General features: G+C 41.5%; 1 protein-coding gene across 20 annotated transcripts in view; it reads right to left on the minus strand.

The window, feature by feature from the left end:
* Positions 1 to 17,966, minus strand: part of KCNMA1 (potassium calcium-activated channel subfamily M alpha 1) — a 755,813-nt gene that overhangs the window by 384,161 nt on the left and 353,686 nt on the right. The gene's annotated exons all lie outside the window — the stretch shown is intronic.

Below are 17,966 nucleotides of genomic sequence, written 5' to 3' on the forward strand. Positions count from 1 at the left end.
TTTCTTCTTCTTTTCACATAGCTGTGCCATTTCATCTAATACTGCAGGGAAAATCAAACCTATCACTAGCCTAAAGCTAAGGTCCAATATCTTGCAAACCATGAAGGTTAGAAATGGGTGCATATGACCATTGAAAAGCCCCTTTTTAAAGCCCAAAGTCTTCAATTTCAGTGCTAATAGGTTGGGAAATATCAGATCATTTGTATTTATTTTTTCAACAGATGCATTTTCAAAAGACACATCATTCTCTCTCTAAGCCTCACACTTTTGGACTGATCAAGGACCTTAGTTTTACAGACAAAGAGATACAAAAAAGATCAATAAAACCAAGTTTTCTGAAAAAGTTTTTAAACTTTTTTTTCCTGTAAATTATATGGGACATGAAATACAGAATACGGAATATGGGTGATGTACTATAAATGTTTTATTGGCTCTAGTATAGAAATAATTGGGCAACTTATTCATGTCTCTGCTACCAATGCCGCAATCTCTAACATACTCCAATAAAACCTTTCTTCCACCTTTCATTTCTTGCAGTCATGTATTCTCCACAGATAAATACACACACAATGCATATTTTAAAATTTTAAAAATCAGTTTCTCTATCCTGTCTGGAGGTTCACATACTATACTGACCAAAATCCAAGAATGTTTGAACAGATAGATATATAGGGATACATTTTAAAGGAAAAGAGTATGTGAATTGTCATGCTATTTTGACAAATCCTTTTTAACAGGAAACATGCTTAGCCAATGCAAAAAGTATTTTGTTTTTAACAATATATTTAGTAAATCTAAAACTAAACTTTCCACTTCGCTTGGTAAATGATTTTGATTTAGAGAATTACTAAGTTAGTGACTTGAATATTTTCTATTTTCCTTCTCAACCAAGCAAATATATATATGTAAGTTGCCTTGCTCTGTGGGAATAAAACAGTGATTCCTTGTCACAATTTCTTGCACTCTTAAAAGATACCGAAACAATTGATTTGAGTGGGTGCAGGATCAAGTCCTTAGTGACAGGATAGGACAGTGGCGAGCAACCTGTGGCTTGAGGACCACATACAGCCTACTGGGGTTGTACGTGTGGTCCCAAGACATGTTGTTAACTGTTGCCCACACACACGGTTGCCAGAGTCCACTGTTTTCTGTCCACATAGGTTTCCGGCTTCCCCCCCAAAAACTGGTATTACTAAAGTGACACGTATGTAAAGCAAGGGCACGTGAAGTGAGGTGAGTGCTGATTGCATGCAACACTGACTGAGCCAGTATGCTCCCCCCACAATCAAAGCGCTGCTATGGTTCAATTGTCACTAAGCATGTAATCAACGAGTCGATTAGTTGACTGATAAGTATAAGCTTATCAAATAGTCGACTAGTGATGCAACTAGTCGCTTCCCCTTGCTTGGTGAGGGAAACAGGTGCCGGTATTGGGGGGAGCCATCTTAAAAGACAATTCCTCACCACCACCATTTCCGGGGGGTCCAGGGAGGTAAAGGCACAGTGGGAAACGGCACAAGCAGGGACTGAAGTAGTCTCTGCTTGTGATGCTTCTACTGCTATTTTACTTTTGAAATGTACAAAAGCCCCACTGGGGCTCTTGTATATTTCAAAGGCTGAGGTGCTGCAGGGAGCACAGGGCCAGTACCTTGCTGGCCCTGCACTGCCTGCGGAGCATCCGCTTTTGAACTGCAGCAAGAGCCCAGTAGGACTATGCACAATAAGCACAATGTATTTGCTTCATAAAGAGAGGGATTTGTTCTGGAGGTCTATCACTCTGCAATCTATTATACTAATCCACAGTTAATTAACTTTTTGCATCCTCAACAAATAATTCGCTGTAACTCTTCAATGTTTCCTTTAACCACCGAGTTTATTATTGTTCCACAAACTCTAAAACCTTTGCTATCCCCAAGATGGTAAAGACCTACGTCACGACTCGTGGTCTCAAACCTCAGTTTGCAAAGTTTACAAGTGCAGGCTTACTTCAACCGTCCACCTGGCCACCTACTGGAAATTCCTTACCAAGAAAACACGAACCCAGTGCCAGCTTAAGGCTCTACTCCACAAAGTCCTATTAGTCTCAGAGCAGTTGATTGGCCTACTGGCCCTTCTTAAGCTCACAGCAAGACCAAAAAGCTTGTTCCCCCATATGGCAAACTAGGCCAGCTGGACTCCTGGCATCTGAATGTGGTTCACGACCTTACAGTTGTCTCTTCCTTCTGATTCACGAGTCCATCTTGTGACTGGGTGCTCTGGCGGCCTATGACCCAGTCATGGGAGCTTTGGTTTTCCTTGTGGCTTTTTGGAAGACTCCTTACATATCTTCACAAATTAAATCCAATCATCTCTGGAAGTTTTGGGGGTTATTTTTCATTTGGATTCCAGTGGAAATATTTTCCCCCTTCCTTTTAGCAAAATAGGTTTTTGCTAAAGGAACAATACTGCATAGACTACACAACTAAAACAACAACAAAAAAACTTATCTATTTTAAGTTATCTCTGAAGCTATAGTATTATGAAAGAACCCAACAGTCTTACAATAAGCAATGCAGTGAATAATGTGCAATGTGTCCATTCTAGGAGGAGATAATGAAAAAAAGAACTGGAAATCCCAAGGTTTTTAGCCATCACTCAGCAGCATAATGGCACTTTTTGAAGAGGTGCAACTGTGATTATGTATGGTATATTGAAGCTTGCAGGGACACAAGTCACAGGAACAATAACGAGGATTTGCATCATTTTGTATCTTTCCACTTCTGAGAAAACCAAATTGCTGATCAGTCGAACCTTCTTCAGAGATTTGTTTCACTCTTCAGAGATTATTCAGTTCAACATTTTGGTTGTCCAAGAGTACCTTCTCAAACTTTCATCCTTTGTCAACACAAGGCCATGAGACCTCATCCTGCACCACTGGAGTCAATAGGAGATTTGCTGTAGACTTCAATGGATCAGACCCTTAATGCTGCAGTAATACTAGAGGTTTTACTATTTAACCCTTATGCTATGCATACAACTAGATGTCAGTTCAATTAAGAGTTTTGCTATTAATTTTGATGGAAAAGAGAACAGTCCTAATTGTATAAGTAAAGAAAGTGAATAAGCCCTTGCCAAGAGGTTAAAATCTGGAATTGATGGGGTTTTATAAGGAACTTGTACACCACATAAAGCCTTTGACTGTTACAAGTCAGCTTGAAATTTGGTTAGAGATAGTCTCTTATTTTCCAAAGTCTGGAATTAAAAACAATTATTTTACAGTGTTGCGTGCTGGAGAGACTGAACAGGTGCAAAGCTTGGATCCATATGTGAACCTTTCTAAAATTTAGGCCAGGGAAACGTCAAGAGGCAGACCATGGACCAAATCTGGACTATCAGACACTTTTCAATGGATCCCCAAATCTTTTTATTTATCATTTGCTGTTGTTGTTTTTATAATTACTTTCTCTGGAGTCTGAACTATCCCTTGCCCAAGAAATCTGGACTTTGACAAAAAAATGACTCCCATAGGTTTAGGAATTATGTTTTGGCTCTTCTTCTATGAGTCATCTATAAAACTATTAATTGCACAGGATTAAACAATTATTTTAAAATGCTTGCAAGACACACAAAGTGAACCGAACTACTCAATCTGCATGCAAAAGTTTGGCAATCATTGGGTGAAGGTTCATATTACTATTATGTGAATCATAATGGAAAATTCAGTCATGCAGCCTATAAACAAAGTGAAGACTGAATATAGTATCTAGCTAATGGCATATTTCTTGTTATAATAAATAATGGTAACTACAGACTGAATACATTGGAATCACTCAGCTATGGTTATAAGCAAAGTCCAAGTCCTCTAAACCTTGCAAGTAGATATGGACTTGAGTTCTGCCTCTCCTATAAAAAAAAAATAATGTTTTGTGGCATAATATGCCTCAGTGAGTAACCAACTAGCGGTATACTTTGGAATAAACAGTATTACAGCCCACAAGTGGAGCTATATTTAATTTATACAGAGTGTTTTCAAACACTCATTACACTATTGGAATTTTGTTCTATAGAACCTGGTTGAGAACAACAAAGCTGACTAAGGGATTTAGGCATCCATCTCCCAACAGAATACCTACATCTTCCATTAACCAAATCCTATTGACTCCTCTGAGACATTCAAATACATTATAACCATATGGCTAATAATCCCAAATATTTAAGCATTTTCTCTGTTATCCTAAAATACACAAAAAACTTAGATCAGGGCTTCTCTCCCCACTCCCATTGTACTTAGAGAGAAAGTTGGCCTTATAAGTTACACTGCCCCAAGACTCCAGACAGGGTTGAGGGTTGAGAGGAATCAGACTTCTGTTCCCCTCTCCTCCTGCTAGCAGAGCTCCTTCCTCTACTACTCCCCTTAACAGAAAAGGAAGTGAGTCTGGGCTGTAACTTGCCAAGGTTACCTGGCATCCAGGGCCCAAAGTAAATGCACAATTTAGTTGAGCTCATGGCTGACCCTGCCAAAAAATCCTCCCCCTCCTTCCCCCCCCCCCCCCGTCTGATTAATTGGTTCAATAGAAATGGGCCCAAGTTACATAATTTGGTGTGGATCCACATTTCATACATCTCCAAGTTCATGGATATTAAAATCCAGGATTTTAAGTTGAGCTGGTTATAAACTGGTATGCCCCTTGTGGAGTTGGATCCAGATTTAGATTCTGAGTCCCTGGCAAAGTTTTTATTTTATTTCATGTTTACTTTCTGGATACTTTTGCTTTCTTAGAAGGGATAGTGAAAAGTTATAACTTAAGTGGGTCCTCTTGGATTCACGGCCACCAGAAGCCGTGGTGAGACAGGGAGGATACTTTGTTTATGAAGTAGACTTAGAGCAAAAAAAGGCTGTCTAGTGCCTTTTATTATTCCAATGCATTTCGCACAATATTGCTACTTCTACATATTTATTATAGCTGCTATCTTTGTCTGGAAGGAATCTGTTATTTGTAATAACTTACTGTTTGTTTAAGCACAGGGAAGAGGGAATTATTCAGTGGTAACTACATTGACTAGGCATTTAATTCTGAGTAAAAAATAAACACCACTTTGACAGGGGGAAAAATAAAACAGTTGCTGTACAATCTCCAAATCCTTCTTAAAATAAAACAACCTGGAGTTCAATAAAATGTCACAAAGCCTTTTTTTGAGGCAGGCAATCACAGAAACAATAGAAAATTCATGTTCCATTCACCTGTGAATGAACTACAGACAAATCAGTTTTCCTCTAACATTAGCAATGTTCGAGGAGCTTGGGCTAGGCTGTTTTTCTTGAGATGACAGACTATGCATCCAGATGAACAACTAAGAGAGTAATAAGGGCTCTGCAATCAAGATTTCCATGAAGGATGTAAAGAAGCAACAGAAAAGAGAGACGTGTGCATATTTAGAAAACAGTGTTTAAATGAAGCCATAACACTTCAGGGTATGATCATGTGTCACCCAAGAGCAGGTCTAGCGAGCATAAGTGTAAAAGTCCTTTATGGAACAAAAGGGTTCCTGCAGGAAATGGTCCTACCAATAACCCAAAAGGGAGCACTGCTTATCCTAAGTCAGTAATGAAGCAATGCGCCCTAGCAAGATTAAACACACACATGTGAACAGAGACTGAAAAGCTTGGAACTGATTTCATAGAAAGTAGATTAATAATTGGGGACATTAAAAGAGAGATAAAATGGTACAGAGAAAGCATATGGACAGTAAAAATATCTAGGATAATATTAATACATATTTTTAAAAAGAACTAAGTTCAGAACCTATGCTTCAAGGTATAAGTCAATTGAGCACTCCCAGTGAGGATGCGCACTGCAGACACAAGGAACAAAGTGGAGACGCACACAAATGATGCGTATACCAACATAAGTTAGGTTGGCTTAATTTTACAGTGTAAGCGTGCTACAAGTCAAAGGAGTGAGGTCTTTTTCTGTGTCCTTCTCCCTATGTTCTCTCCTGCTTTCCTCTTCTTTCTTGGTTCCTAGAAACTCAATCGAGTTTCCTAAAACACACGGGGGAGCGTAACAAAAAAAAATCTTTCCTGTTCAACTTAACATAAGATGCAAGATACATATTTTAGAGTGAACTTTTAAAAAGAACTGTATAAATAGCCGCTATTTTTGTTGAATTTGCTGCCTTTGAACAAAATAAGAGGTCTGTTGAATGACTGACAGCAATTGCAACAAGTTGTTCTGCCTTTGGCCAATGGAACTGTGATGAGAAGGAATGTCAGCAGGAAGGTCAGTTGACTAAGGGCATGTCTTCATGAGGATCAGAACTGTGCTGCACAGCCACAGCTGGCAAGGGCTAGCTGATCCTGGCTCATGGGGTTACAAATTGTTCTTTAGATATTCAAGCTCAGGCTGGGGGCTCAAGTTCCAGCATTCTCCACCCTCACAGTATCTCATAGCCAGGGTCAAAAATATGCAGCTGCGTAGGGCACCTGAAAATTTGGGGCACTATTGGGTCTTAATGTCCGCCCCATCTCTTCCTATCTCTGTTCTGTGGCCCTGGCTCCTCTGGAGAAGAGCTACTTGACTTAAAACTAAAAAAGTCTGCCGGACCTAGTAGCAGAACCCTGAGCCTGTGAAAGAGCCATGTGAGTGGTAATGAAGCCATTTAACAGGCATTTGCCAACCCCAGCTGTATACTGCCAGTTTCTGAATTTACTGTGTCAGTCAATAGGACCTGAGGCCTTATCTATACTGTGAAGTGGATCAATGTGGAAGCTATCGAGCCACTGGCTGTCGATTCATCATGTCTGCTGTAGGTGTGATGAATTGATCTCCGAGTGCACTTCCATAAATGGTCATTCTCCACCAAGAGGAGAAGAGCAGCCAGTGTTGATGGGAGAGCAGTTGCCACTGTCCTTTCCTGCACCCAAAAATGCCAGGGCAAGTACATTGACTTCAGCTAGGCTATTTGTGTAGCTAAAGTACATCAATGGTGCCGCATAGTGTAGGTAAGACCTTTGCTTAAAAACTGCTTTACAAATATGTCATTAGTGCATTGCTGAGGATTATAAAATCACATCTCTAAAAAAATCATTCACCCCACTCCCCCGGGCTGCCATTGAGCAGAGGGGCAGCAGTTTAACAGTACTGGGTAGGGCCCCATAACTTCTAAGGACAGCCCAGCCCAGAGGTTAGGCTCCAATCTGTCTACACAATGATTTTTCAGCCCCAGAGTCAGTGCTTCACAAAACTATTTTAGCTGATGTGGGGCAGCCATGGGGTTACTTTATCCCTGTGCAGAGCTACCTAAGAATTTCCAGGGAACAGAGCCAGTTTTGAAGATATCTTTGGGGCCCAGGAACTAGTCTTCTCCATACTGCTTTTGGGCTGGTTGTTAACTACTTTAAATGAAGACCAGACTTCAGTTAAGCTCATCCCGTGCATAAGATGCAAAGAGAATTTGCTTCTTTCCTTTTCCACCCATTGTTTGATCCCTGCAGGTACCCATTTTGCTCTGTCCTAGAGGCAGATGCAGCTAGTTTCTAGTTTAAATTAGATATCTCTCAGTCACACTCTGTTCTTATTGCATCTGAGGTAGTTTATTCTGTTTTGATATGGTTCTATATAATTTCTAATGAAGAGGATAGCAATATTGCAGGAAACATACATTCCTTTAATCCCTTAGTTTAAGAATAGGAGGATGAAAGCAAGGTAACTGAGAGTAACAGATTCCTAATACTGTTAAAGCTGGGGGGGAAACAGAAAAGGGAAATCTAAAAAATTGTTTTATGGAATCAGGAAGACAGGAAAAATTCCGTCTAGTACGTTCTTGAACTGGTGTCGTCTTGCTTTGAAATATTATTTCAGACATCTGTGTCTGAGACTCTGCTTATTCTAAGGTCACAATGTCAGTCTTCATTTTCGGTGCTAAAGCATAAGACCTATTGCACTGCTTGGAATATATTAGACTGCCCATTATTAATATTTTAAAGGTCACAACTTTAATTTGGTTGTGAATATCTTTAGTTGCTAATAAGATGCTGAGAGTTGTTTTTTTTACAATATTTAAAGCTAAAGCAGTCTCTATTAGCCCCTGTATTTTGAATTATATAAGAAGAATATAAATTATTTCTTATTACAGGAAATCTCCATTTTCCATTAACTCCGGGGTCCATTAATTTAGTTACACCAATGGCGGCATTAGCAACTCACCAGCAGCCTAAAGCTTCCAACTAATTTGAAAATAAATTTCCATTACTTTGCAGATTGACATTTTCAACACTGATATTTAAAGTAATTCACGTTGGAAAAACTCTGCTATATGCGCACAAAATGTTGGGGTCTAAATTAGTTAGCACCATACAAGAAAGAGATCTTAGAGTCATCATGGACAATCCTGTGAGATCATCTGTTTTACATCTGTGAAGTCGCAGCCCAAAAGCTAATAGAATGTTAGGAACTACAGGTTGAACCTTTCTTGTTGCTGGCCTAGAGAGTGCCGGACATCTTTGGTCTGGCATGATTTTAGGGAGCCGGATGTCCATTTATCATGAGGTGTGGCCAAGTTTCGCACATTCCTATAAAGTTTGTTTACAGCCACCCGTCCTGGCTCTCAGTGTCCTGTGCTGTTATTTAGCTCTAATTTACCCTTATGTGTCTTCTAAGAGCCCAATGAGCAGTGGATGTGTTGGCATTGCTGCTAGATAATATTGACTTCCCATGGTGCAGCAAATTCTCTAGTTCGGCACTGGTCAGGACCTGTGGGTCCCGAACTAAAGAGACAGATAATAAGAAAGAAAATATCATAATGCCACTCTATAAATCCATGCACTGGAGCCAACAGCCATACTTGGCCACTGGACAAGGGTGGCAGCTCTATGCTCCTAGAAAGGGCAAGACCTCAGGTGGAAAGGGTGGGGCCTGGAAGTGAGTGTGCCATGCCAGTCCCCCTCCCCTCCCCTGCCAGTCCTCAGAGTGTGCTGTGCAAAACTCTAGTGGTGATTTAAAGGGTCCAGGATCCTGGGCCCTTTTAGAGTCACCAGACTCTCTTTGCTTCCTCATGTCAGCAGGCCTGAATCCATGGTATGCCCAAACCTCAAATACTTTGTGATGGTCTGGCTGCCTTATCTTATAAGACATATCAGCAATGGAAAAGGTACAAAGAAAGGCAACAAAAAGTAATAGATGTATGAATCAATCACAGACTCATATGGCTGGAGGAGACCTCAGGAGGTCATCAAGTCCAGCCCTCTGCCCAAGGCAGGACCAATCCCAACTAAGTCAACCTAGCCAGGGCTGTGTCAAGCTGAGACTTAAAAACCTCTAGGGATGGAGATTCCACCATCTGCCTAGGTAACCCATCCCCATGCTTCCCCACCCTCCTAGTGAAATAGTTTTTCCTAATATCCAGCCTAGACCTCCCCCACTGATCCCTGAGACCATTGCTCCTCGTTCTTCCATCTGTCACTACCAAGAACAGCCTCTCTCCATCCTCTTTGGAACCTCCCTCTTAGAAGTTGAAGGCTGCTATCAAATCCCCCCTCACTCTTCTCTTCTGGATACTAAATAAGCCCAAATCCCTCAGGGTATGTCTACACTACCCCGCTAGTTCGAACTAGCGGGGTAATGTATGCATACCGCACTTGCTAATGAAGCCCGGGATTTGAATTTCCCGGGCTTCATTAGCATAAGCGGGGAGCCGCCATTTTTAAATCCCCGCTGCTTCGAACCCCGTGCAGCGCGGCTACACAGGGCTCGAACTAGGTAGTTCGGACTAGGGTGCCTATTCCGAACTACCGGTACACCTCGGGGTTCGAAGCAGCGGGGATTTAAAAATGGCGGCTCCCCGCTTATGCTAATGAAGCCCAGGAAATTCAAATCCCGGGCTTCATTAGCAAGTGCGGTATGCATACATTACCCCGCTAGTTCGAACTAGCGGGGTAGTGTAGACATACCCTCAGACTCTCCTCATAGGTCATGTGCGCCAGTCCCCTATGGAACTGCTTAAAAAGACTGGGATCATAGCAGTTACAAAAGAGATGGCTAAGCGGGGATATGTAATCGTGAATGGTGTGGAGAAAGCGAATAAGGAAGTTTTATTTACCCCTTTGAGAACCCAGCGTCACCCAATTCAATTTATAGGCAGCACAAACATAATGAAATACCTCGTACAATACACAATCAGCTTGTAGCACTCATTGCCAGGGAATTTAATGAAAGCCGAAAGTATAACTGGATTCCAAAAGAGATTAAGATAAATTCATGGAGGACCGATACATTGGTGGGGATTGACCACAATGGTGTCAGAGGACAGCTCACTGTGCAAAAACATACTACAATTCTGTTGAATAAATGCCTATTTATGGTATACAGCTGTATACATGTATTTCTCTTTTTATTCCTTTGAGTCTGTGTAGTAAGATCATTTTCAGTAAAATTGCTTGGGAGCTCTCCGAGTTCAACAGTGTGTGAAGTAATAGCAAAAAGACAGAAGTTTAAAAAGTCAGAACAGTAAATAATGTACTGAGCATTCTCATTCTCCATAGACAGTGTTTTTATGCCAGGGTGGTAGATATCAGAAATATCTAACGGAGAGCCTTTGGAACTCAGATCCCCATGGCTGGGGCTCTGCATCTGGTAAAACAAGACCCTAGATCACTGTGAATGTGCACACATACAGAAATGCAACTTATTAACTACAATAATAGGTCATCAAGCCCTGGTTCACACTAGGGTTTTACTTCAAAATCACCCCCCTTAGGTTGAATTAATAAGTGGAATGTCCACACTACCAAGCCCATTATTTTGAAATAGCGGGCCACTTATTTTAAAATCTGTACGCCTGCTTTCCTTGGGGAATAACGCTAATAGTGAAATAGTGATTTCGAAACAGTGGTAGCATGGACGCTTTGGTGCCACTATTCCAAAATAACTACTCCCCAGAGTAATTCAAAATAATTACTCCCCGGTGCTTCCTGAGGTTCTGAATCGAGGTAGGGCATCCACATTAACAGAGCCTGCCTTGGACTAATTTTGAGGCTTCCCTGTAGTGAGGATAGGCTATTTCAACTTTGTTATTTCAGGAGTTATTAAATCGATTTTAGTTATTTTGAAATAGTCTCCTAATGTAGACATGCCCCAAGGCTAGGTCTTCTCTAAATACAACCCAGCACGCAAGACACCTAGCAATCTATTTCTTGTTTTCTTTCTCTCTCATATAGGTACATATGAGCCTTACCCCAGGTTTGTTATTGTAGGGTTACATATGAATTCTTCAGCTCCATCTGCACAGCTCAAACAATTTGTCTGGAATTCAGTAAGAAGCTAGTATCATGAAGGTACAAGATTAGGGCTGTGAATAGTCACCTTTTGAATCAAGATTGTGTGTGAAAATTACAACCTTCAAGCAGTGTATTAAACAAGGAGAAAGAAATGGTTTAAATAATGACCCTCGTTTTAGGAAAAGCATAAACAAAAACAAATTCAAGAAAATCTTTGAAAAGTTGTCTATTACACCCTTCTAATCTTTACTAGCATTTCAATTATATTTTCCTTTCTTTATACAAATGGGTTTTTTTTCCCCTTAACTACCTCCTGACATAAAAACCATTAAGAAAAACCCACAGATTTATTGGCAAGAAAGATAAAATCTTCAATTTGATTCCTAATTTTTAAAAGGCTAATTAGTGAAAAATCCCAAAGAAAAAAAAGTCCCATCTGTTAATAGTGCTCCCCAGTTTGAAGTTAATTAGGTTTATTGGGAGAATGCCTGGCAGTGTGACCAACTGAGGTGCATGTATCTTTGCCAATACAGTTTTTAATTTAATTAACCTAAAAAAAGCACTACTTTCAGATCAAAATGTGTAATTTTCTACTGCTAAATGCTGAGTGGATGGAGAGTATATTATAAACGCACACTGTAACAAACTTTGACATGAGCATAATCGTGGGGCACTAGGCCTGCTCCCATGAAAAAGATCAATGGCAAAAATGCTGTTGCTGTTATCTCAAGTTAATAGCGAAACGCTTATTGACTTCCACTGGAAGCAGGATTCAGTGCAGGGTTTATAGTGACTTTGGTGTGTGGGTAGTGTTGGTGATCTATCATAGACAGGGATTCAGCCTAGATTATCTGCTGGTCCCTGCTACCAATAAACTATGGCTCTAGAAAAAGACCTGTTGTGAAAGAGCTGTATCTATAATATATCTTTTCTACGGTTAATCCATTCCACCCTTCCTCCTGCAGCACACAACTTCAGCCTGGCTATAGCTCACAAGGGGTAATGAGTCCAGTTTAGAGTTATATCCACTTGACCTCTTTAGCAAGGCAAAACATGTAACCAAAACCTGAAAAGGCAAACTGGCTTCACAGTGCAAAGCCCCTCGTTTGCAAAAGGTAACAGCGCCAGGCACAATCTACCCACCAGGGACAGCTAAACAGAACAACCCTGTGCTCTTTCTCTCACTAACCCTCTGAAAGTCTCCCCCTAGGACATCAAGCCCTCAAGCGCAGCCGCCATCAGTTATTCTTGCAAACAGCATGGTGAGGTTTCATGACACACCGGACCTCCTATGTATGGAAGTAGATCCTACATGCCCTCACATAAGACCCTGAATTCCTTAGATTTCCTTGCCTTCCCTGAGGAAAGAGCAAATTATGACAACAGGGAGGGAATAAAAAACCTCCACCCTCGAACACTTGCACAAACAGCCTTGCCCATGTACAACTGTCCTTCTGCTGCAGGCCCGTGTAGTGACCCTTAAAAAGAATTTTTTTAAAAGATACAATATCTGGCTCTAAGGGTATTCCAGAAATAGCATTAGAAAAATCATGTCAGCGATTCATATAAGTGGTTCATCGTCGGGCTACAGGATTGGAACTGAAAAAGAAATGCAATGGTTGCCATTACAAATCAGCATTCACCAAGATATACCATAGAGCTGACTGTGAAGTACTACAATTGAGAACTGGACAAAACTCTAGTAAGTGTGTAGAATATATTGCTCAACGCTAGCTTTTTTAGTGTATCCCTTACCGTTATTCAAAAGGAAGGAGTTACTTTGGTTTCCTTATATTTTCTTATTTTCAAATGCACAAATGCATATCTATTTTTGTTCATTTTAATAATGTTGATAATTAACAAAATGGATGAGTGCCGAATGTGAGAAAGCAGACACATTTACAGGAAAGAAAGACAGAGAAATTAACTGAAGAGAAGCACTTTGCAATTGCAGCTCATTGCTGCACCAGTTATGCGTGTAAGGTTAAGCGATTAAGTTTATTTACATTCACTTCTAATCATCAAAAAAGCCATATTGCAGCCTTCAAAGAGTGGCCCAATATGAAAGATGTTTCCCTGTAATCATCGGTTGCAACTATCAATTTTTATGCTATGTAACTGAAGGGCAGGACAATGCCAGAGAGCTAACTCAGAAAATAAGCTTTACAAACATGACCTTCAAAAACAGATTTGTCTGACTGTGTCGTGAACAACAACATTGGACTGTGTACTTAAAAAAAAACCCCACACAAAAAAATTTAAAGCCATAACTGAGACATCAAGTCACCTCGAAGAGATGATAGCTGCTTTTAGCGTGCATTACATTAATTAAATTTAACTTTTTCAATTTTGCTTCAAATTGCCATGTTTTTAAAGAAGTTTCTCTCTCTGGTTACACTGATCACTGTATGTCAGCACATTTCTTCTAAATTAGCCTGCGCCAGCTTGATTGATTCATTCAGTGATGTCACACTTCTCTGTTTGCTACATAATAATGAACAACTACCGGGAGCGGGGTGGAACTGATGTCCCAAACAGTGGACTGTGATTCATTCATCAGAGAATGAATCAGGCCAATAATGGAAGAGCATATTCTCAAACAGTTTAGTACACTACATGCGAACATACACACTGACGCAAACAAAGTGACAGGATTGATTATATAATACATTTGCTCCTGACAATGAGATTACAGTTTAAAGATAAATATCTGAAACACAGATCGGAAGGAAGGCTGCTATTGGCAAGTGCTTACAAACATGAGTACATTTGCAGACTGGGGACCTTGGTGAATTAGTGCCGGATCCGGGAAGCCATATTGGGTGTTGTATCATTTACATGGCAGCCAAAATGACTCCATTAAGCATTCAGGACAAAGCTAGAATACATGGCTGGGTAGGAGAAACTTCATATCCCCAGACATTGCAGCATCTCCTGCCCTGATGTGGAAGCCACTGTTTTTCAAGGTCCTGGGTTGAAGGGATAAGGCAGGCTAGGATTAGGCAAGCCAGGAAGAGACAGGACCAGGGAGATGCATATTAATACTTATCAGCAGTGTCAGAGGGCAGAGCACTGTGAAGGCATATAGGCTCCACAAGGAAGGTCTGGATTAGTCCGTCTGACACTGCAGCCTGCTCCACAGAGAGATGAACCTATTGCCCTGGGAGGCTGAAGGAACTCCATCACAGAATCCTCGCAGAAATTCCCTCTCCTGCTCAGAACACCCTTGCGGTTTTACCAGGTTAAAGGTTGAATCAATTGAAGAGTCTCCACGTGTGTGTTGTCATTAGCCTGCTACATTTTAAGCAAAAAGAATTTAACTGTTTTAAAAGGTGATGCCTCTCTCTAAATTAGATGCAAGATGTATTGCTTACCCAAGCTGACATGCAGGCATTGTGATTGTTGGTTAATATTTGAAAAAAAAAAAGCCAAAGATATTGAACTGGTTCTTCTACCCTCCTGCTCCCCTCCCCTCTGCCCTTCTTTCCCACTGTATCCAGTGAAAACCAAACCAAGGAATGAATGAAGGTAAAAGGAAGGCCAAATCACTCAGCTTGGTAAGAGCATTGGGTAGTTCGGAGAACAGTCAGACTTTAATACATTCTGGATGAACTCAACACATGTTCTTCAGAAAGAAAAAGGACCCTATAATAAGGCACCTGGCTTCAGTTTTCTAGTTATTCACCCATGCAAAGGAGTGCTCTCTCTTCTCAGAAGCAAACTCAAACCCTTCTATTCATACGAGGTGCCACAATCCACAGGTCCCGCTTATGAAAAATCCGAAAGTCAAACAAGGTCAACACAGAAGCTCTGCACATCTCACTGACAGGTCACCCTTCCCAGGTGAGTCATCAATTGTTCAACCCAAACTTCCAGGTCTTCTACCTCACAGTTCCAAGGCCCACATCTCCCCCATTGCTCCAAGCAAGATCACCTGTCAGAAGGCTCCCTGCACTATTTCACTTCCTCAGGCTGTCTTGCCTGAGTCCAAACCCCGCAGAGGGAAACAGCCTTCCTGGACCAACTCTCTGCCCGGAAGCTCCTCCTACAGCTCTCCACTTCCATCTTGTTCCACAAGGTTCCCTGCATGTTCTACTCCCAGGCCTCCTGGCCTGGAAGTCCTACCTCTGTTCCTGGGGACGTCCCTTCAGAATCAAGTCCTTGTTTCTGGGCCTGGCTTATGCTGACCAAACTGATTCATTTCTTCTTCCTAGGAGCCAACGCATGAGCTTTCAGATAACTTGGTAGTTTTCTTCAGCTCTAGGCCATGCCCCCAACAGTTTCTTATGGCTCACGATTGGCAACTCACTGTTATGGCTCTCCTTGCGGTCTCCTACAGCACTTGGCCTCAGGAAACTCTCCACTGCTCCATTGGACTTCTCTCTATTCTCAGGCAACTCTTAACTGCTCCTCCTGACTGACTGTTCTCAGATGTTTGCCAACATGTGACCCTGCTGTCTGGTCTTAAGCCTAACTGGGATGCAGCTAACTAGTCACAGGTGCACCAGCTCCATCTTAGGATTCCTCTACACACTGCACACCCGTGTGGCCAATGTATAGGGCATATGCCACAGTGAAAAGAGCACTGCAACCACACTGCAATGCAGGCTGTGGGGAGGCAGCACAGAAAGGGTTCAGCAGGTCTCCATTCCCAGAGCCTTTTATTGTGGCAAGTAAAGGCTCTGGTAGGGGGAAGCAGTGGAGAAAATACTTATCAGCAGTGTCAGAGGGCAGGGACCTGCCAGCATTTCCCTATGGTTGGAATAGGCTACCTCAGCCAGACATTACACTGCTTAATATAGCAGTGTAGACAGAGAAGGCACTGCTTGGGCTGTAGGGAGTGGTGTAGGGTGCAGGCCCTGAAACACAGCCAAAGGGCTCAAATAGGATTTTACTGTACTCACCTAATCAGGGCGTCACCGTGTATACAACTATTTAAAGCTGCATGAGGGGGGCGAGCCATCTACGTGCTCTACATAGAAATGTGCAGTGCAGATGATCCTTCAAAAAGGGACAAATCACACTGTGGCAGAGCCATTCATGGGATTTCTTTCATGAATTACCCAGAGTTGTTCCCTAGCTCAAGCACATTCCCATCAGTGCTCCCAGCTTGCACTGTCTTCCCCAATGCATTTTTCAAACCCTCCTTTCCCGAGAAAAAAAGCAGCACTACTGAACGGGCACTGATCCTTAAGTGAGCTGTTACTCAACCAAATTCTCTTTCTTGCTCCAGGATAAATATGAGGATATACAATCACCAACCAGTGGGTGGTCTCTCAGACAGTCATTTCTTACTTGATAGTGATCATTTCTGCCTTCCTCTCCCCCTTTCCATAAGGGACTGGAATCTCCATCCCTAGAGGTTTTTAAGTCTTGGCTTGGCCTCTGAGGATAGGAAAAGAGGCAATGGGCTTAAACTGCAGCAAGGGAGGTTTAGGTTGGACATTAGGGAAAACTTCCTAAATGTCAGGGTGGTTAAACACTGGACTAAATTGCCGAGGGAGGTTGTGGAATCTCCATCTCTGGAGATATTTAAGAGCAGGTTAGACAGACACCTGTTAGGGATGAGCTAGACGGTGCTTGGTCCTGCCGGGAGGGAAGGGGACTGGACTTGATGACCTCTCAAGGTCCCTTCCAGTTCTAGTATTCTGTGATTCAATGGTAAGACATCAGTATGATTAGAGGCACTCTCTAATCTGCCTGGTTCATTCGGTGATGACAAACACAACTTACTGTTGGTTGCATAGTGTTTCCTTAGCAGTTAATTGAGGTAACAAACACGTGGTAGTGATGTCACTGACCAAAATCAATCAAGAGAGACTATGCTAATCAAGAAGAAGAAATCTGCTACAATGCAGTTAGACACCGCATCAGCTTGGAAGGTCATTTATATAAGGTTATTTCCTTCAGCAGTTTTGTCCTTTAGTCATTTCACCAAAATTGATAGCTGAGATTCACAGGTACAGGAAAGCCTCTCTTGTACAGATCCTCCCTTCTGGGCTCTTTTGGTCATTAGGAACAAATCTAAACACAGTTAATCACTCAGCCTTATATGAGTGCCTGCCAATATTGAAAGCTGCCCTGTAATTAATTTACAAAGAAAAACTGTAGACACAGCAGTAGCCTAATTTATTGTAGCAGTCATCCTGCACAAAGCATGCTGGCTCTATGAAGGAAAATTTAAGCCTCGTGTTATCTGAAAATGCAAAATGTCTTCTTATTGTCTACTCTCTTTTCTATAGCTTGCACTTTTACCTATGGTTTTAATTACAGACTTAGGATTTGTCTATACAGCATCCTAAACTCGAAATAAGGTACGCAATTTGTGCTACGCAAATTGCGTATCTTATTTCAACTGAATTTTAAAATAGCATATTTCTACATTTGGCACATCTACACAGCACCAAATTTCGAAATAACACGCTCTTTCAAGACATCCCTTAACTCTCGTGGAACGAGAGTTACAGGGATGCCAAAATAGTGTGTCCACTATTTCGAGACCTATCTTGAAATAGTGGGCATAGTCAAAAGATGCAGGGTAGCTATTCTGGCATATTTCCGGTATCCCAAAATAGCTCTGCTGTGTAGACATACCTTTTAAGACAAGGTCCATCATATCTATCATAACGCAAGTATAACCAGTGGGAACTTTTCTAACATAACTGATATATCGTGCCACTGGACTTCATTGTTTTAACCGATATATCTGTAA

Source organism: Pelodiscus sinensis, chromosome 8, assembly GCF_052426305.1.
Source record: "Pelodiscus sinensis isolate ZL-2025 chromosome 8, ASM5242630v1, whole genome shotgun sequence".
NCBI lineage: Eukaryota > Metazoa > Chordata > Testudines > Trionychidae > Pelodiscus > Pelodiscus sinensis.